General features: G+C 43.8%; 5 non-coding genes across 5 annotated transcripts; all 5 read left to right on the top strand.

Moving 5' to 3' along the window:
• Positions 1-6819: 6819 nt before the first annotated feature.
• TRNAV-UAC lies at positions 6820-6892 on the top strand. Its single transcript has one exon. It is a non-coding gene; the product is annotated as a tRNA-Val (tRNA).
• A 522-nt stretch (positions 6893-7414) lies between these two features.
• TRNAV-CAC lies at positions 7415-7487 on the top strand. Its single transcript has one exon. It is a non-coding gene; the product is annotated as a tRNA-Val (tRNA).
• A 2793-nt stretch (positions 7488-10280) lies between these two features.
• Positions 10281-10353, top strand: TRNAV-UAC. The gene has a single exon. It is a non-coding gene; the product is annotated as a tRNA-Val (tRNA).
• Positions 10354-10875: 522 nt separating this feature from the next.
• Positions 10876-10948, top strand: TRNAV-CAC. Its single transcript has one exon. It is a non-coding gene; the product is annotated as a tRNA-Val (tRNA).
• Positions 10949-21224: 10276 nt separating this feature from the next.
• TRNAV-UAC lies at positions 21225-21297 on the top strand. The gene has a single exon. It is a non-coding gene; the product is annotated as a tRNA-Val (tRNA).
• The last annotated feature ends 235 nt before the right edge of the window (positions 21298-21532 follow it).

Genomic DNA, 21532 nt, shown 5'->3' with positions numbered 1-21532 from the left:
TCTTGCACTAGTCCTGTTGTCCCTGAGGTGGTCATCCCCTGTGATGGACTGCAACAGTATATCCTTGGCAGTATGGACTGGAATGACAGGGCAGAATGAATGCAAAAGTTGGTCATTTCCCTGCAGTTACTCTCTGAGAGAAAATTAGCATTTCTAGAAAGACCTCAGGTGCTAGTGGAGGATCCTCAAAACATCTTGCTTCACTTTTATCCTTGTAGTTCTATTTTCAAGCCCTCATTCTCTACTAGCTGCAGGGGCTGGCTATCAAGGGCATTTATTTCAGAACTGCCCCTTTTTCTAACTTTGACTGCTGCTTCTCTCCTGTCCTGGGGCATTGCTATTTAAACCTGTTCCATTTCTTCCATCGTAGCTTTTCACTTCTCATGTTTGGCAGGGGTCTGTTTGCCTCTTACCTGAATGATGGAAAGGGTTGAGGGCATGGGATCAGATTGGGAAACACTTTTCGTCTTTTCTGCCACTTCCAAACTCCCCAGATGCTAGTCCTAAGGGCTGCTGCTTCTGTGGCTTATAAAGCATGCCAAGTGCCCACTGCACACACTTTGCCTTCTGCCAGGCAAACAGTGAGTGTCATCCTGTCTGCTCTGTCTGCACTATTTCTCTATCACAGACAGGCTTCACAATACAGCCTGTTATGCTGCACTTTCTGGCCTGCCTTCACTGCTCGCTTATGCCCAGTACTACCTAGCTCCCACTGCCCACACTGTGCCCACTGGCAGTCATACAGATAATAAATAACTAATCTGAAGTGTAGCTAAGGCTTCAATCACGAAAAAGGATAAACAGAACAACTGCCGCTGCATGCAGGTTACCGCTATGTATTCTGGTAAGGGTAGTAACTGCCGCTCCATGCAGGTTACCTCTATGCATTCTGGTAAGGGTAGTAACTGCCGCTCCATGCAGGTTACCTCTATGCATTCTGGTAAGGGTAGTAACTGCCGCTCCATGCAGGTTACCTCTATGCATTCTGGTAAGGGTAGTAACTGCCGCTCCATGCAGGTTACCTCTATGCATTCTGGTAAGGGTAGTAACTGCCGCTCCATGCAGGTTACCTCTATGCATTCTGCTAAGGGTAGTAACTGCCGCTCCATGCAGGTTACCTCTATGCATTCTGGTAAGGGTAGTAACTGCCGCTCCATGCAGGTTACCTCTATGCATTCTGCTAAGGGTAGTAACTGCAACTCCATGCAGGTTACCTCTATGCATTCTGCTAAGGGTAGTAACTGCCGCTCCATGAGGTTACCCCTATGCATTCTTGTAAGAATAGTGACTGCCGCTCCATGCAGGTTACCTCTTAGCATTCTGGTAAGGATAGTAACTGCCGCTCCATTTATTTATTATTTATTTTTAATTTTTATATACCGGAATTCCTGTATGCAATACAAATCAATCCGGTTTACAAGTAACGAAAAGGTTGCCCTGGTCTGGGAGGTTAGACCGGGGTTTTTTACATAGAACATTGAACAATAACAATCAACCATTAAACATTATTACAAGGAACATTGAAGGTAAAAATAACATTTAGCAAATAGCAATTAACATTATTTGTGTTTTGGAATAGAATGTGTGTGTACAACTTTTTACAAGGAACTTTAGTAGTGAAGATAATCTGCAAATGAACTGTTATATAGTATGTAAATAATGACTGTTAAATAAACATAACGAATAAGCAAGTACATATATGTAATTAAGTGTAAGGTGTTAGTGACATCCTGCAATGGTTGGATCTGAAAGTCATGATGAGGTGCCTATTTACCCTCTGGGAATTGAAAGGCTTGACTGAAGAGCCAGGTTTTTAACCGTTTTTTGAACTCTGGTAGACTAGGTTCGAGTCGTAGGTCTGGTGGGAGCGCATTCCATTGGTGTGGTCCCGCAGTTGAGAGTGCTCTTTTTCTTAGAGTTGATTTGGTTGGAGCTGCGACTAATGTGCCTTTGTAGGCGCTTCTGATGGGTCTGGAAGGTAAGTGTAGACGAAGCTGAGTTTGTAGAGATATAGGTGCGATGTTATGAATTGCTTTATGAATAATAGTTAAGGTTTTATATAGGATTCTCTGTTTGATGGGTAGCCAGTGGAGGTTGCTCAAGATGGGGGTAATATGGTCTCTTCTATTACTGTTAGTTAGGATTCTGGCTGCGGTGTTTTGTACCATCTGTAGAGGTTTGATGCTGTTGGCGGGGAGGCCAAGTAAGATTGAGTTGCAGTAATCAAGTTTCGAAAAAATAATGGATTGTAGAACGAGGCGAAAGTCATTGAAGTGAAGGAGAGGCTTTAGTTTCTTTAGGACCTGAAGTTTAAAGAAGCAATCCCTGGTGGTTGTGTTTATGAATTTTTTTAGGTTAAGTTGGTTGTCAAGCCATGCTCCTAGATTCCTGACGTCTGCAGAGAGCTCCATGTTTAAAGGTGTGGGTTGTGCGAGGCTAATTGGGTGGGTGTTCGGGTTGTGTGAAATCAGTAGCAGCTCTGTTTTGCTGGAGTTTAGAATCAGGTTCAGGCTGGAGAGTAGTTGTTTAATTGGTTGGAGACAATTATCCCAGTAGGCGAAGGTTTTTTGAATTGATTCTGTGATGGGGATGAGGATCTGGATGTCATCTGCATAGAGGTAATGCGTGAGCTTGAGTTGTGATAGCAGATGGCAGAGGGGGAGGAGGTAAATGTTAAACAGGGTGGGAGAGAGCGATGAACCTTGTGGTACGCCTTGGTCTGATAGGATGGGGTCAGATTCTTTGTTGTTTATTCTGACCTTGTAAAATCTATTTGATAGGAATGATTTAAACCAATTGAGAGCTGTGCCTTTGATTTCTATGTTTGATAGTTGGTTTAGGAGTTGTGAGTGATTTACCGTGTCGAACGCTGAAGTCAGATCTAACAGGACCAGCAAGAATGACTGTTTTTTCTCCAGGTTCAAAAGTAATTTATCTGTGAGAGAAAGCAAAAGGGACTCTGTGCTTAGTGATTTCCGAAAACCGTATTGTGCAGGGGTGAGAATGTTGTGCTCCTCGAGATATTCGGAAAGTTGTTTATTTACAACTTTTTCCATCAGTTTGGAGATCATGGGCAGGTTTGCAATGGGTCTGAAGTTGACTGGGTCAGTGGGTGAAGGAGTTGGTTTTTTCAGTAGGGGGTTTGAGGATAGCAATTTTTAGCTGATTAGGAACTGTGCCCATGGTTAAGGAGGTATTAATGATTTCTGCAATAGGTTTTGCGACGGTGTTAGGGATGGCGGTGAGCAAATTAGTAGGGAGTGGGTCAGAAGGATGTGCAGATGGTTTAATTTTCTTACGTAAATTTTCAATCTCCATGGCGGATGTGGTCTCAAATGACTCTAGTTTAGCATTAAGAGTGGGTTGGTATGTGCTCTGAGGTGTTGGAGGAGTTTGATGGGTTGTAAGGGAGCGGGTAAGGTTTGAGATTTTTGTCTTAAAGTAGGTGGCTAATTCGTTGGCCTTGCTGAGCGCTAGTTGGTCTGGAATGGATGGGGGCGTTGGTTTGGTGAGAGATGAAACGTAAGAGAATAAAGCTTTCGAGTCGAAGATGAAATTATGAATTCTTTTTGCATAGAAGTCCTTTTTTTGTTTTGTGGATGGCGTTTCTGTAGGTGTTAAGGGTGGCTTTGTAGTCCAGTCTGGATGTATGTGAAGGGTTGTTTCTCCAGCTTTGTTCTTTGTTTCGTAGTTTTTATTTTAGTGCTTTGAGTTCTGGGGTGAACCAAGGTTTTCTGTTGTCTCTTGTTGGTTGGATTATGCAGGTTACCTCTATGCATTCCGGTAAGGGTAGTAACTGCCGCTCCATGCAGGTTACCTCTATGCATTCCGGTAAGGGTAGTAACTGCCGCTCCATGCAGGTTACCTCTATGCATTCTGGTAAGGGTAGTAACTGCAACTCCATGCAGGTTACCTCTATGCATTCTGGTAAGGGTAGTAACTGCCGCTCCATGCAGGTTACCTCTATGCATTCCGGTAAGGGTAGTAACTGCCGCTCCATGCAGGTTACCACTATGCATTCGGGTAAGGGTAGTAACTGCCGCTCCATGCAGGTTACCTCTATGCATTCCGGTAAGGGTAGTAACTGCCGCTCCATGCAGGTTACCTCTATGCATTCCGGTAAGGGTAGTAACTGCCGCTCCATGCAGGTTACCTCTATGCATTCTGGTAAGGGTAGTAACTGCCGCTCCATGCAGGTTACCTCTATGCATTCCGGTAAGGGTAGTAACTGCCGCTCCATGCAGGTTACCGCTATACTTTCTGGTAAGAGTAGTAACTTCCGCTCCATGCAGGTTACCTCTATGCATTCCGGTAAGGGTAGTAACTGCCGCTCCATGCAGGTTACCTCTATGCATTCCGGTAAGGGTAGTAACTGCCGCTCCATGCAGGTTCCCTCTATGCATTCCGGTAAGGGTAGTAACTGCCGCTCCATGCAGGTTACCTCTATGCATTCCGGTAAGGGTAGTAACTGCCGCTCCATGCAGGTTACCTCTATGCATTCTGGTAAGGGTAGTAACTGCCGCTCCATGCAGGTTACCTCTATGCATTCTGGTAAGGGTAGTAACTGCCGCTCCATGCAGGTTACCTCTATGCATTCTGGTAAGGGTAGTAACTGCCGCTCCATGCAGGTTACCTCTATGCATTCTGGTAAGAATAGTAACTGCTGCTCCATGCAGGTTACCTCTAGGCATTCTGGTAAGGATAGTAACTGCCGCTCCATGCAGGTTACCTCTATGCATTCTGGTAAGAATAGTAACTGCTGCTCCATGCAGGTTACCTCTAGGCATTCTGGTAAGAATAGTGACTGCCGCTCCATGCAGGTTAACTCTTAGCATTCTGGTAAGGATAGTAACTGCCGCTCCATGCAGGTTACCTCTATGCATTCTGCTAAGGATAGTAACTGCTGCTCCATGCAGGTTACCTCTATGCATTCTGGTAAGGGTAGTAACTGCCGCTCCATGCAGGTTACCTCTATGCATTCTGGTAAGGGTTGTAACTGCCGCTCCATGCAGGTTACCACTATGCATTCTGGTAAGAATAGTAACTGCTGCTCCATGCAGGTTACCTCTATGCATTCTGGTAAGGGTAGTAACTGCCACTCCATGCAGGTTACCTCTATGCATTCTGGTAAGAATAGTAACTGCTGCTCCATGCAGGTTTTTACCTGCCGGTGCCAGTGCAAAAGTGCACAATTTTGGACACATTTAAATTTACTTCATCTGCTCTGCCTTTCCCTCTCCCTCACATCATTGTATATATGTCACCGGGGATGTTAAGATTACAACAAGGATTTAACATTTTTCTGTGGTATTATAATGCCCACTGCCTAATGCCCACTGCACACATTTTGCCTTCTCCCAGGCAAACAGTGAGTGTCATCCTGTCTGCTCTGTGTGCACTATTTCTCTGTCACAGACAGGCTTCACAATACAGGCTGTTATGCTGCACTTTCTGGCCTGCCTTCACTGCTCGCTTATGCCAAGTACTACCTAGCTCCCACTGCCCACACTGTGCCCACTGGCAGTCATACAGAGAATAAATAACTAATCTGAAGTGTAGCTAATGCTTCAATCACGAAAAAGGATAAACAGAACAGCAAGTGAAGCAACACAAATCTACAATGATGCAGAGATATTGTGATGCCATGCTGCCTCCATGGTTTGTTTTCCTGTCTTGTTTATTTATTTATTTTATTTAACAGTTTTTTTATACCGACCTTCATAGTAAATTTACCATATCAGATCGGTTTACAATTTAACAAAGGGAAAAAACTAGAGTAACAGATTCACGTAAACGAAAGATAACAATAAGTAGGAATAAGTCAAAGTTACAATCAACAAGGGGGAGAGAACTTGGAAGCTTGTAACAAGCTGGAAAGAAGATAGGCCGGTAAAAAATTTTACCATAGAGTGTGCAAGTTAAAAACTTAAGGACGGTGCTTAAGGTCTTGTGTTAATGGGCTGCCACAGCAAAAATCCTTACCAAGAACTCGGAGAGAGCTCAGGTCTATGCTTTCACACAGACAATGTCTAGAGAAACAATGCAGAGCAAGGCTGTGACATGCTCATTCTTCGAGCTCAGCATCACTGTAACCCGCTCTGCGACATTATAGGAGACTAGGAGAATGCTCCGCTGCGATACATCATAACTCTCATTGCTTGACGGTATGCCAATCCGTCCCTTCTCTGCAACCTGCCCGCTCCACAGTGTATGAACCTTTCTCCATACATTTGCAACTGTTGCTATGCCTTTGATTTCCTTGGGTTTTTTGACTATAATTGCTTATAGAAATTATTCTGTTTGACAGAAATGAAACAAGTAGCATTCCTTTAGTTCACGGGTCCCCTTCAGCTCATTTTGGACCCTAAGAGTTTAGAGTCAGAGTTTAAAGCTTTTAAAAAAGCTCTAAAAGCATGGCTTTTCAAACAGGCTTATATTGACTATCTTGAAAAAAAGGACTAATTGGTTTAAAGAAACATTATTTTTATCTTTGTTTTATGTTCATTTATTAATAATTGATTAACAATTTTATTTTTTATCATATTTTACTGTACCTTTTAGATATTTCAGTTTGATTTTATGATTTTGTAACATGTAAACCGTTGTGATGTATATTATGAACGATGGTATACAAGAATTTTTAATAAATGAAATAAATAAATAAATAAAAATGAAACAAGTTGGCCCCACTGATTTCATTTTTATGTTTTGTTTTCAATGAATGCACTTCTCTAGCTGAGATGCTTGTTCAAATAGTCCTCCTTTAGTCGCGCATCAAGGGTTCGACAGTTGCTCACAGGTTAAAAGCAGTGGTCAGTTGGTTCCATAGTGTAGTGGGTATCACATCTGCTTTACACGCAGAAGGGCCTGGGTTCAATCCCCAGTGGAGCCATTTTTAACTTGCTGCAGAAACAGGCATGAGTCTGAGTGCAAGGATTACTTAGATACCGAAAAAGCAAGTTGAAGACCAATGGGTTCCATATATGTGCAGTGGAAACCCCACCTGTCAGGTTTTCAGGATACCCATGATCTATATGCAGATGCACGATCTATATGCAGATTTACAGGCCCTTCCTTCTATGCTTGCTACTTGATCTCATGCGAATTCATAGCAGATATCGTCTTCCCCAGAAGAAGTGTGGGAATGGTTACTGGAGACGAAATAAGGAAGCTTTAGGTAAACTCCTAAGCCAACACCTTGTGTGGTAAAAAGAATTCAGCAGTGACTCTAGTAAAACACATTTTTCATGGTAGATGGGATGGCTCTTGGAAGATCTATTTTTTGCCAAGAGTAAAAAATGTTAGAATGTGAATGGTGGCTGAGGCGATTATCCCATGAATTATTCAAACAGTATTCTAAAATAACTGGATAGGTGTTTGAAAGTGTAATAAAGAAGAGATCAGACAAGGAAATGGTTCCATGGTGTAGAGGTTATCACATCTGTTTCACACACAGAAGGTCTTGGGTTCAAGTCCCAATGGAGCCACTTTATGTTTCTAGCAGTGGATGAGCATTTTATAGATGTTCAGCCATCAGCTGTATTGGTGTCAGTGAATGCTTGCATTGTTATGGGACCTTGTTAGGAACAGCTTGGGAGCAATCCTACAAAGATCTTGCAAGCACAGCTATCCAGGAGGGTTGAGTGCAATAGAAGACAGTGACGATAACTGTCTTGCACTAGTCCTGTTGTCCCTGAGGTGGTCGTACCCTGTGATGGACTGCAACAGTATATCCTTGGCAGTATGGACTGGAATGACAGGGCAGAATGAATGCAAAAGTTGGTCATTTCCCTGCAGTTACTCTCTGAGAGAAAATTAGCATTTGTAGAAAGACCTCAGGTGCTAGTGGAGGATCCTCAAAACATCTTGCTTCACTTTTATCCTTGTAGTTCTATTTTCAAGCCCTCATTCTCTACTAGCTGCAGGGGCTGGCTATCAAGGGCATTTATTTCAGAACTGCCCCTTTTTCTAACTTTAACTGCTGCTTCTCTCCTGTCCTGGGGCATTGCTATTGAAACCTGTTCCATTTCTCTGTCACAGACAGGCTTCACAATACAGGCTGTTATGCTGCACTTTCTGGCCTGCCTTCACTGCTCGCTTATGCCCAGTACTACCTAGCTCCCACTGCCCACAATGTGCCCACTGGCAGTCATACAGAGAATAAATAACTAATCTGAAGTGTAGCTAAGGCTTCAATCACGAAAAAGGAAAAACAGAACAGCAAGCAAAGCAACACAAATCTACAATGATGCAGAGATATTGTGATGCCATGCTGCCTCCATGGTTTGTTTTCCTGTCTTTATTTATTTATTTATTTTATTTAAGTTTTTTATATACCAACATTCAAGACAGTAGTCCCATCATGCTGGTTCACATGAAACAGGAGTGCAAAATAAGCTTAAACTTGAACAATAGTGCGGAAAAAGCAGTTACATGTAACAGGGGAAAAAAAACTTGGAGTAAGAAGGAAAAAAGGAAAAGGAGAACCAGATAATTACATATAATTACATTGTAAGAGGTAGCTAATAGTGATATTGGTGGTGATGTGTGTTGATTGTTATGAGTTAAATAATATTGGAGTTAGGAAAAGCCTGCATGAACAGCCAGGTCTTGAGTCTTTTCTTGAAAGTTGAGAGGCTGGGTTCCGTTCTATGATCTGGGGGGATGGAGTTCCATAAGGTAGGGCCGGCTGTAGAGAAGGCCCGATCTCTTAGCGTAATGTGTCTGGTAGTTTTGGCTGGGGGTACTTGAAGTGATCCTTTGTAAGCATCTCTTGTCGGTCTTGTTGAGGTGTGCAATCGGAGGGGGAAATGAAGGTCAATTTGGGCTAGTTGATGGATGTTTTTGTATATGGTGAGAATGGCCTTGTAGATTATTGTGAAGTGGATGGGTAGCCAGTGGAGGCCCATTAGGATAGGGGTTATGTGGTCTCTTCTCCTGGTGTTAGTGAGTATACGGGCAGAGGCATTTTGAATCATTTGCAGTGGTTTGGTGTGTGATGAGGGGAGACCAAGCAAGATGGTGTTACAATAGTCCAGCTTTGCGAAGATGATTGATTGTAGAATCGTTCTAAAGTCATGAGTGTGGAACAGAGGTCTTATTCTTTTCAGCACTTGGAGTTTATAAAAGCAGTCTTTGGTGGTTTTGTTGATGGTAGCTTTCAGGTTCAGTCGATTGTCAATTAGAACTCCTAGGTCTCTCACTTGTGTAGTTTTTAGTAAGGCTGGATGAGTGGGGGTGGAGAAGCTGTTCTCTGTTGTGATGAGTAATAGTTCCGTTTTGGATGAGTTTAGTACCAGGTTGAGGCTTGTGAGAAGCTGTTTGATATTTTGGAGGCATGTTTCCCAATGAGACAGTGTTTTCGCGAGGGACTCCTTGATGGGGATCAGGACCTGGATATCATCTTGTGTTAATGGGCTGCCACAGCAAAAATCCTTACCAACAATTCAGAGAGACCTCAGAGCTATGCTTTCACACAGACAATGTCTAGAGAAACAATGCAGAGCAAGGCTGTGACATGCTCATTCTTCAAACTCAGCATCACTGTAACCCGCTCTGCGGCATTATAGGAGACTAGGAAAATGCTCCGCTGCGATACATCATAACTCTCATTGCTTGACGGAATGCCAATCCGTCCCTTCTCTGCCACCTGCCCGCTCCACATTGTATGAACCTTTCTCCATACATTTGCAACTGTTGCTATGCCTATGATTTCCATGGGTCTTTTGACTATAATTGCTTATAGAAATCATTCTGTTTGACAGAAATGAAACAAATAGGATTCCTTTAGTTCACGGGTCCCCTTCAGCTCATTTTGGACCCTAAGAGTTTAGAGTCAGAGTTTAAAGCTTTTAAAAAAGCTCTAAAAGCATGGCTTTTCGAACAGGCTTATATTGACTATCTTGAAAAAAAGGACTAATTGGTTTAAAGAAACATTATTTTTATCTTTGTTTTATGTTCATTTATTAATAATTGATTAACAATTTTATTTTTTATCATATTTTACTGTACCTTTTAGATATTTCAGTTTGATTTTATGATTTTGTAACATGTAAACCGTTGTGATGTATATTATGAACGATGGTATACAAGAATTTTTAATAAATGAAATAAATAAATAAATAAATAAAAATGAAACAAGTTGGCCCCACTGATTTCATTTTTATATTTTGTTTTCAATGAATGCACTTCTCTAGCTGAGATGCTTGTTCAATTAGTCCTCCTTTAGTCGCGCATCAAGGGTTCGACAGTTGCTCACAGATTAAAATAAGTGGTCAGTTGGTTCCATAGTGTAGTGGGTATCACATTTGCTTTACACGCAGAAGGGCCTGGGTTCAATCCCCAGTGGAGCCATTTTTAACTTGCTGCAGAAACAGGCATGAGTCTGAGTGCAAGGATTACTTAGATACCGAAAAAGCAAGTTGAAGACCAATGGGTTCCATATATGTGCAGTGGAAACCCCACCTGTCAGGTTTTCAGGATACCCATGATCTATATGCAGATGCACGATCTATATGCAGATTTACAGGCCCTTCCTTCTATGCTTGCTACTTGATCTCATGCGAATTCATAGCAGATATCGTCTTCCCCAGAAGAAGTGTGGGAATGGTTACTGGAGACGAAATAAGGAAGCTTTAGGTAAACTCCTAAGCCAACACCTTGTGTGGTAAAAAGAATTCAGCAGTGACTCTAGTAAAACACATTTTTCATGGTAGATGGGATGGCTCTTGGAAGATCTATTTTTTGCCAAGAGTAAAAAATGTTAGAATGTGAATGGTGGCTGAGGCGATTATCCCATGAATTATTCAAACAGTATTCTAAAATAACTGGATAGGTGTTTGAAAGTGTAATAAAGAAGAGATCAGACAAGGAAATGGTTCCATGGTGTAGAGGTTATCACATCTGTTTCACACACAGAAGGTCTTGGGTTCAAGTCCCAATGGAGCCACTTTATGTTTCTAGCAGTGGATGAGCATTTTATAGATGTTCAGCCATCAGCTGTATTGGTGTCAGTGAATGCTTGCATTGTTATGGGACCTTGTTAGGAACAGCTTGGGAGCAATCCTACAAAGATCTTGCAAGCACAGCTATCCAGGAGGGTTGAGTGCAATAGGAGACAGTGACGATAACTGTCTTGCACTAGTCCTGTTGTCCCTGAGGTGGTCGTACCCTGTGATGGACTGCAACAGTATATCCTTGGCAGTATGGACTGGAATGACAGGGCAGAATGAATGCAAAAGTTGGTCATTTCCCTGCAGTTACTCTCTGAGAGAAAATTAGCATTTGTAGAAAGACCTCAGGTGCTAGTGGAGGATCCTCAAAACATCTTGCTTCACATTTATCCTTGTAGTTCTATTTTCAAGCCCTCATTCTCTACTAGCTGCAGGGGCTGGCTATCAAGGGCATTTATTTCAGAACTGCCCCTTTTTCTAACTTTAACTGCTGCTTCTCTCCTGTCCTGGGGCATTGCTATTGAAACCTGTTCCATTTCTCTGTCACAGACAGGCTTCACAATACAGGCTGTTATGCTGCACTTTCTGGCCTGCCTTCACTGCTCGCTTATGCCCAGTACTACCTAGCTCCCACTGCCCACAATGTGCCCACTGGCAGTCATACAGAGAATAAATAACTAATCTGAAGTGTAGCTAAGGCTTCAATCACGAAAAAGGAAAAACAGAACAGCAAGCAAAGCAACACAAATCTACAATGATGCAGAGATATTGTGATGCCATGCTGCCTCCATGGTTTGTTTTCCTGTCTTTATTTATTTATTTATTTTATTTAAGTTTTTTATATACCAACATTCAAGACAGTAGTCCCATCATGCTGGTTCACATGAAACAGGAGTGCAAAATAAGCTTAAACTTGAACAATAGTGCGGAAAAAGCAGTTACATGTAACAGGGGAAAAAAAACTTGGAGTAAGAAGGAAAAAAGGAAAAGGAGAACCAGATAATTACATATAATTACATTGTAAGAGGTAGCTAATAGTGATATTGGTGGTGATGTGTGTTGATTGTAATGAGTTAAATAATATTGGAGTTAGGAAAAGCCTGCATGAACAGCCAGGTCTTGAGTCTTTTCTTGAAAGTTGAGAGGCTGGGTTCCGTTCTATGATCTGGGGGGATGGAGTTCCATAAGGTAGGGCCGGCTGTAGAGAAGGCCCGATCAGTCTCATGGTATTGAAGTTGCTCTGGCTACCTCCCTGGTTACTGAGGGAGGTCTTCAGGAAGCAACTCCAGTGGAAGAACATTCTCCACAATCATCAGAGAGGATAGAAATCCCTACTCGACCTGTGTTAGTGACTTTGGATACATTATGGGACATTTATTTATTTTTATTTAAGTTTTTTTATATACCAACATTCAAGACAGTAGTCCCATCATGCTGGTTCACAAGAAACAGGGGTGCAATAAACTTTACAATTTGAACAATGGTGCAGAAAGCAGTTACATGTAACAGGGAATCAATAACTAGGAGTAAGAAGGAAAATGAAGATCAAATAATTATATATATATATATATATAATAACATTATAAGAGGTGGCTATTGATGCTAATACTAGCGAAGAATGTTGATTGGCTATTAATGCTATTACTAGCGAAGAATGTTGATTGGAGGAGGTTAAGTAATGTTGGAGTTAGGAAAGGCCTGCGTGAACAGCCACGTCTTGAGTCTTTTCTTGAATGTTGAGATGCTGGGTTCCATTCTAAGATCCGGGGGAATGGCGTTCCATAAAGTTGGACCAGCTGTGGAGAAGGCCCGATCTCTAAGCGTGATGTGTCTGGTAGTTTTGGCTGGAGGTACTTGAAGAGATCCTTTGTAAGCATCTCTTGTCGGTCTTGTTGAGTAGTGTAATCGGAGGGGGATATGGAGATCGATTGGGGCTAATTGATGGATGTTTTTGAAAATGGTGAGAATGGTCTTGTAGATTATTCTGAAGTGGATAGGCAGCCAGTGGAGGCCCATCAGGATAGGGGTTATGTGTTCTCTTCTCCTGGTGTTAGTGAGTATACGGGCGGAGGCATTTTGGACCATTTGCAATGGTTTGGTGTGTGAAGAAGGGAGACCAAGCATGATGGAGTTACAATAGTCCAGCTTTGCGAAAATGATTGATTGTAGAATCGTTCTGAAGTCATGTGTGTGGAAGAGAGGCCGTATTCTTTTCAGCACTTGGAGCTTATAAAAGCAGTCTCTGGTGGTTTTGTTGATGTTCGCTTTCAGGTTTAGGTGATTGTCAATTAGAACTCCTAGGTCTCTCACTTGTGTAGTATTTGGTAAGGCTGGATGAGTGGGTGTGAGGGAGCTGTTTTCTGGTGTGATGAGTAGAAGTTCCGTTTTTGAAGAATTTAGTATAAGGTTGAGACTTGTGAGAAGCTGTTTGATATTTTGGAGGCAGGTTTCCCAGTGAGACAGTGTTTTTGCGAGTGACTCCTTGATGGGGATCAGGACCTGAATATCGTCAGCGTAGAGGAAGTGTTTGAGATTGAGGTCAGTGAGAAGTTTACATAAAGGTAACAGATAAATGTTAAACAAGGTAGGAGACAGGGATGAGCCCTGAGGGACTCCTACTGACGCAGGGTGAAGAGAGGATTCTTTATTATGAATCTTAACCTTATATCCTCTGTTGCTGAGGAAGGTTCTAAACCAAGATAGGGCGGTGCCCGAGATACCTATGGCTGTTAGTTGGTTGATGAGAAGAGAGTGATTGACCGTGTCAAATGCAGACGAAAGGTCGAGTAGGATCAGAAGGAAGGATTGTCCTTTGTCTAAGCCTAGGATGATGTGGTCGGTCATAGAGATGAGAAGGGCTTCCGTGCTTAAGGTTTTACGGAATCCGTATTGTGATGGGAAAAGTAGGTTATTGTCTTCAAGGTAGTTTGAGAGTCGGGAGTTTACCAATTTTTCCATTATCTTGGCTATGAAGGGGAGGTTGGCTATAGGTCTAAAGTTGTTAGGATCGTTTGGGTCCAGATTTGGTTTTTTGAGAAGGGGTTTGAGTGAGGCTAGTTTGAGGTTGTCCGGGTAGAGTCCTTGAGTGAGGGAGCAGTTTATGATATCTGCCAGTGTTTTGGCGATAGAATCTGGAATTGATAGTAGTAGTTTAGCTGGGATGTGATCTGAAGGGTGGGAGGAAGGTTTCATTTTCCTTAGAATTCCTTGGATCTCCATGGATGAAGTTGTGTCAAGTTCTTCTAACTGAGTGTAGTTGATTGAGGGTTGACGAGTGGTTAGTGGAACAGTATGGTTAGTGGGGAGCTGAGATAGAAGAGTGTTGATTTTGTTGCTGAAGAATAGAGCTAATTCTTCCGCTTTCGATTGAGCTTGGTCATGTGGAATCTCTGGTTGGTTTAATTGTGTGAGGTTGGCTACATAGCTGAAGAGGGCTTTGGCATCGAATACCAGGTCATGTATCTTCGAGGCGTAATAGTCCCTCTTGGATCTTAGGGTGCTTGATTTGTATTGGTGCAGAGATGATTTGTAGATTGAAAGGGTGTTGGTTCCTGGGTTTTTGCGCCATTTAGCCTCATTTTGTCTTAGTTGGAGTTTGAGCTTTCTTAGTTCTGAGGAGAACCAGGGCTGTCTTTTGGAGGAATTCTGGTGTGGTTTTTTTGTAATTGAAGGGCATAGCTTGTTAGCTATAGTTTCGGTGATTGTGTTCCATGATCGAAGTGCTGAGTTCGGATCTGTAAGGTCCAGTTGGTGGAGTTGAGGTGATAGGTGATTATTGAGGTCTTCTGGGGAGCAAGTTTTCCTGTATGTGAAGGAGGGCGCAGGAATGCAAGCCGGGCTAGTATCTTTTATAGAGAATGAAGTTGTTATGAGGTAGTGGTCTGACCACGGGACCTTTGTGCAATCTGGGATAGATACGGGATTGATTGCAGCGTTAACGAAGATCAGGTCTAACGTGTGGCCGGCTTTGTGGGTAGGTTTGTTAACTAATTGAGTGAAGCCTAGTGCTGAGAAGGCTGTGAGAAGTGATTCACAGTTAGGTGATGGGGTAGGGTTATCTACGTGCATGTTGAAATCACCTAGTATGATAGCTGGCGAGTCAAAGTTGATGAGGGAAGAAGTTAATTCTACCAGGGGTGAAGCATCTGATTCCAGGAGTCCTGGGGGAGCATATACGAGAAGGATTTGGAGCTTGTCTGAGGTGAAAAGGCCGAATTCAAGTTTTGCATTGGAATTGGATTGCTGTAGAGAGAATCTGAGGTCCTTTTTAGTTGCTAAAAGAATACCTCCTCCCTTTTTTTTATGACGAGGTAGCGAGAAGAAGTCGTAAGCCTCTGTAGGTAATTGATTAATTATTGCTGTGTCTGAAGGTTTTAACCACGTTTCAGTGATTGCACAAATCTCCGGTTTCACGTCGATGAGGTAGTCGTTTAAGATTACAGACTTTTTCGTTAGAGATTGAGCATTGAAAAGGCTTAAAGAGAAGAGGGTGAGGCCTAGCAGTTGTGAGGTAGGAGTGATCGAAATTGAAGAGAGGGATTTAAGGTTGTGTTGTTGGGCATGTCGGAAAGAAATTCTTTTAGGTGGAGTATTATGTTGGAGAATTGGAATTGTGAAAAATGGGGCCATTTGTAAGAACTAAGTTGCGAGATTAGAAGGATAATGAGAGGGGCTATGTGAAAGATTGAGGCTTGTCTGTGCAGGTTTGATGAATGCTGGAGGCTTGCAGGCGATGCTGGATGAATGCTGGAAGTTTGCAGATGAATGCTGGAAGCTTGCAGATGAGACTGGATAAATGCTGGAAGCATGCAGATGAGACTGGATGAATGCTGGAAGCTTGCAGGTGAATGCTGGAAGCTTGAAGCTTGCAGATGAGACTGGATGAATGCTGGAAGCTTGCAGATGAGACTGGATGAATGCTGGAAGCTTGCAGATGAATGCTGGAAGCTTGCAGATGAGACTGGATGAATGCTGGAAGCTTGCAGATTAATGCTAGAAGCTTGCAGATGAGACTGGATGAATGCTGGAAGCTTGCAGATGAGACTGGATGAATGCTGGAAGCTTGCAGATGAGACTGGATGAATGCTGGAAGCTTGGAGATGAATGCTGGAAGCTTGCAGATGAGACTGGATGAATGCTGGAAGCTTGCAGATGAATGCTGGAAGCTTGCAGATGAGACTGGATGAATGCTGGAAGCTTGCAGATGAGACTGGATGAATGCTGGAAGCTTGCAGATTAATGCTGGAAGCTTGCAGATGAGACTGGATGAATGCTGGAAGCTTGCAGATGAATGCTGGAAGCTTGCAGATGAGACTGGATGAATGCTGGAAGCTTGCAGATGAGACTGGGTGAATGCTGGAAGCTTGCAGATGAATGCTGGAAGCTTGCAGATGAGACTGGGTGAATGCTGGAAGCTTGCAGATGAATGCTGGAAGTTTGCAGATGAGACTGGATGAATGCTGGAAGCTTGCAGATTAATGCTGGAAGCTTGCAGATGAGACTGGATGAATGCTGGAAGCTTGCAGATGAGACTGGGTGAATGCTGGAAGCTTGCAGATGAATGCTGGAAGCTTGCAGATGAGACTGGATGAATGCTGGAAGCTTGCAGATGAATGCTGGAAGCTTGCAGATGAGACTGGATGAATGCTGGAAGCTTGCAGATGAGACTGGATGAATGCTGGAAGCTTGCAGATGAGACTGGGTGAATGCTGGAAGCTTGCAGATGAATGCTGGAAGCTTGCAGATGAGACTGGGTGAATGCTGGAAGCTTGCAGATGAATGCTGGAAGCTTGCAGATGAGACTGGATGAATGCTGGAAGCTTGCAGATGAATGCTGGAAGCTTGCAGATGAGACTGGATGAATGCTGGAAGCTTGCAGATGAGACTGGGTGAATGCTGGAAGCTTGCAGATGAATGCTGGAAGCTTGCAGATGAGACTGGGTGAATGCTGGAAGCTTGCAGATGAATGCTGGAAGCTTGCAGATGAGACTGGATGAATGCTGGAAGCTTGCAGATGAATGCTGGAAGCTTGCAGATGAGACTGGATGAATGCTGGAAGCTTGCAGATGAGACTGGGTGAATGCTGGAAGCTTGCAGATGAATGCTGGAAGCTTGCAGATGAGACTGGGTGAATGCTGGAAGCTTGCAGATGAATGCTGGAAGCTTGCAGATGAGACTGGATGAATGCTGGAAGCTTGCAGATGAGACTGGATGAATGCTGGAAGCTTGCAGATGAATGCTGGAAGCTTGCAGATGAGACTGGATGAATGCTGGAAGCTTGTTTAATGCTGTGGGACAGTTTGTTAGTAGAGGATTGCATGGGAGTTTCATGTGTTGAGTGTTGGAAGGAGGGAGAGGGATGGTTCGGTAGTTTAGGGATGAGGGGGATTGAGGGGAGGTCAAAGAATAATGAGTTACTTACGAGGCAGAGGTACAAAAGGGGAGTACACAAAGGGAGTGCACTAAGGAGCGCACAAAGGAGCAGGCTCCTTTGTTGTGCTCCTTAGGCGCGCGACGCTAGGCGCGCGGCGCCTGGGTGTCTCTCAATTTAAATTTATAGTCTGATCAGGGCTGTCCCCTAATTGGCTGTACGTGTTCGGCGTATCCCTCGGAGGCGGAAAAAGGTCCGGGCAGAAGAGGTTCGGGCAAAAGAGGCAGGGATTCGGCGCGGCTGGGGATTTAAAGGCCCTCGGTGCCGGTCTCGATTGGCTGCAGGTAGGTTGCTGGAGGCGGGCCTTGCTTGCCGATTCTGGGCGGAGGGAACGGCGTCTGGACGGCGCGGCAGGCCTCGTGGTCGCCCACGGACCCAGCGGGGGGAAGGGAGAGGTTAGCTGGCCTTACCCCGATGGGTCTGTGGCGCCGACCGCGCAGGCGCCGACCTCGATCCCGATGCCGTCTGCGTTCCTGGAGATCGCTGTCTGAGTTCGCCGGGCAGAAGAGGCAGGGATTTGGCGCGGCTGGGGATTTAAAGGCCCTCGGTGCCGGTCTCGATTGGCTGCAGGTAGGTTGCTGGAGGCGGGCCTTGCTTGCCGATTCTGGGCGGAGGGAACGGCGTCTGGACGGCGCGGCAGGCCTCGTGGTCGCCCACGGACCCAGCGGGGGGAAGGGAGAGGTTAGCTGGCCTTACCCCGATGGGTCTGTGGCGCCGACCGCGCAGACCCTCCCTCGATCCCGATGCCGTCTGCGTTCCTGGAGATCGCTGTCTGAGTTCGCCGGGCAGAAGAGGCAGGGATTCGGCGCGGCTGGGGATTTAAAGGCCCTCGGTGCCGGTCTCGATTGGCTGCAGGTAGGTTGCTGGAGGCGGGCCTTGCTTGCCGATTCTGGGCGGAGGGAACGGCGTCTGGACGGCGCGGCAGGCCTCGTGGTCGCCCACGGACCCAGCGGGGGGAAGGGAGAGGTTAGCTGGCCTTACCCCGATGGGTCTGTGGCGCCGACCGTGCAGGCCCTCCCTCGATCCCGATGCCGTCTGCGTTCCTGGAGATCGCTGTCTGAGTTCGCCGGGCAGAAGAGGCAGGGATTCGGCGCGGCTGGGGATTTAAAGGCCCTCGGTGCCGGTCTCGATTGGCTGCAGGTAGGTTGCTGGAGGCGGGCCTTGCTTGCCGATTCTGGGCGGAGGGAACGGCGTCTGGACGGCGCGGCAGGCCTCGTGGTCGCCCACGGACCCAGCGGGGGGAAGGGAGAGGTTAGCTGGCCTTACCCCGATGGGTCTGTGGCGCCGACCGCGCAGGCCCTCCCTCGATCCCGATGCCGTCTGCGTTCCTGGAGATCGCTGTCTGAGTTCGCCGGGCAGAAGAGGTTGATGGCTGATGGCTGGCTTGACGGTAAATTTAAAGTGTCTTGAGAAGAAAGTGGATTTGATTTCGGGACAAAAACAACAGGAATTTACTATGACACAAAAGCAAATAAAGGATATGAATGAAAAAATTAAGCATTTGGAAGTTCAGGAGAAGAAAAATATGGACTTTAAAGTAGCAATAATCAAGGATAAAGATTCTATGTCTAGAAGAATGGAAATGTTGGAGAACAACCATAAACGTTGTAATCTAAGATTTCTAAATTTCCCAAGGATGCTTGGTGAGGATCCAAATATTACTTTCAAAAAATTTCTTGTGGAAAAATTAAGCTTTTCTTTGGATCACTCACCAACTATAAATACATGCGTTTTTCTTCCCCAACCACGTAACACTGAAAGAGCAGAATTGTTTCAAGGTAATCTTTCGAATTTTTTGGAAGATTCATCAGCGAATGTAATTAGTTGGGGAACATTGTTAGTCTCCCTGTACTCCGTCATAGATGTTAACTTAATTATGAAAAGGTATTTTAGTAAATTTCCTGTTGTATTTCTAGAAAAAACAGTAAAAATTTTTCCTGATTTGGCTATTTCAACTCAGTTGAGAAGGAAAGCCTTCTTGTCTTACAGACAGGAGGTTATATCACTTGGATATATATTTGTGCTTAAGTTTCCATGCAAATGCATAATAAAGAGACAAGATGATCTCTTTATATTTTTTGATCCAGATCAATTAAAGAATTTTCTTGAAGGTACCAGAGTGTCAACATCATCCCCGGTATCCAATTGAAATAATGTGCACAGTAACCTAGTATTTTTGTTTTTCTCTTTAAATTAATCTTGTTTATATCCCTAATCAAGTAATGACTAACCCCCTCAAAGGTGATTGTTAAAAATGGATAAGGGCTTTGTGAAATATTTCTTTTTTTTTTTCTTTGAATTAAATTTTATGTATAATTAGATATAGGGCACTTAACCCTACCATGAAATTGCTGTATAAATAATATGTTTTATATTATTTTGAAAATGTATAAATAAAGAATTAAAAAAAAAAAAAAAAAAAAAAAGAGAAGGCCCGATCTCTTAGCATAATGTGTCTGGTAGTTTTGGCTGGGGGTACTTGAAGTGATCCTTTGTAAGCATCTCTTGTCGGTCTTGTTGAGGTGTGCAATCGGAGGGGGAAATGAAGGTCAATTGGGGCTAGTTGATGGATGTTTTTATATATGGTGAGAATGGCCTTGTAGATTATTGTGAAGTGGATGGGTAGCCAGTGGAGGCCCATTAGGATAGGGGTTATGTGGTCTCTTCTCCTGGTGTTAGTGAGTATATGGGCAGAGGCATTTTGAACCATTTGCAGTGGTTTGGTGTGTGATGAGGGGAGACCAAGCAAGATGGTGTTACAATAGTCCAGCTTTGCGAAGATGATTGATTGTAGAATCGTTCTAAAGTCATGAGTGTGGAACAGAGGTCTTATTCTTTTCAGCACTTGGAGTTTATAAAAGCAGTCTTTGGTGGTTTTGTTGATGGTAGCTTTCAGGTTCAGTCGATTGTCAATTAGAACTCCTAGGTCTCTCACTTGTGTAGTTTTTAGTAAGGCTGGATGAGTGGGGGTGGAGAAGCTGTTCTCTGTTGTGATGAGTAATAGTTCCGTTTTGGATGAGTTTAGTACCAGGTTGAGGCTTGTGAGAAGCTGTTTGATATTTTGGAGGCATGTTTCCCAATGAGACAGTGTTTTCGCGAGGGACTCCTTGATGGGGATCAGGACCTGGATATCATCTTGTGTTAATGGGCTGCCACAGCAAAAATCCTTACCAACAATTCAGAGAGACCTCAGAGCTATGCTTTCACACAGACAATGTCTAGAGAAACAATGCAGAGCAAGGCTGTGACATGCTCATTCTTCAAACTCAGCATCACTGTAACCCGCTCTGCGGCATTATAGCAGACTAGGAAAATGCTCCGCTGCGATACATCATAACTCTCATTGCTTGACGGAATGCCAATCCGTCCCTTCTCTGCAACCTGCCCGCTCCACAGTGTATGAACCTTTCTCCATACATTTGCAACTGTTGCTATGCCTATGATTTCCATGGGTCTTTTGACTATAATTGCTTATAGAAATCTTTCTGTTTGACAGAAATGAAACAAGTAGGATTCCTTTAGTTCACGGGTCCCCTTAAGCTCATTTTGGACCCTAAGAGTTTAGAGTCAGAGTTCAAAGCTTTTAAAAAAGCTCTAAAAGGATGGCTTTTCAAGCAGGCTGTAAACCGTTGTAATGTATATTATGAAGGATGGTATACAAGAATTTTTAATAAATAAAATAAATAAATAAAAAAGAAACAAGTTGGCCCCACTGATTTCATTTTTATATTTTGTTTTCAATGAATGCACTTCTCTAGCTGAGATGCTTGTTCAATTAGTCCTCCTTTAGTCGCGCATCAAGGGTTCGACAGTTGCTCACAGATTAAAAGAAGTGGTCAGTTGGTTCCATAGTGTAGTGGGTATCACATCTGCTTTACATGCAGAAGGGCCTGGGTTCAATCCCCAGTGGAGCCATTTTTAACTTGCTGCAGAAACAGGCATGAGTCTGAGTGCAAGGATTACTTAGATACCGAAAAAGCAAGTTGAAGACCAATGGGTTCCACATATGTGCAGTGGAAACCCCACCTGTCAGGTTTTCAGGATACCCATGATCTATATGCAGATGCACGATCTATATGCAGATTTACAGGCCCTTCCTTCTATGCTTGCTACTTGATCTCATGCGAATTCATAGCAGATATCGTCTTCC

The sequence above is a fragment of the Rhinatrema bivittatum genome, chromosome 2, assembly GCF_901001135.1.
Source record: "Rhinatrema bivittatum chromosome 2, aRhiBiv1.1, whole genome shotgun sequence".
Lineage (NCBI taxonomy): Eukaryota > Metazoa > Chordata > Amphibia > Gymnophiona > Rhinatrematidae > Rhinatrema > Rhinatrema bivittatum.
Note: the sequence above shows the minus strand (reverse complement) of the source record. Positions and strands in the feature narration are given on the sequence as shown.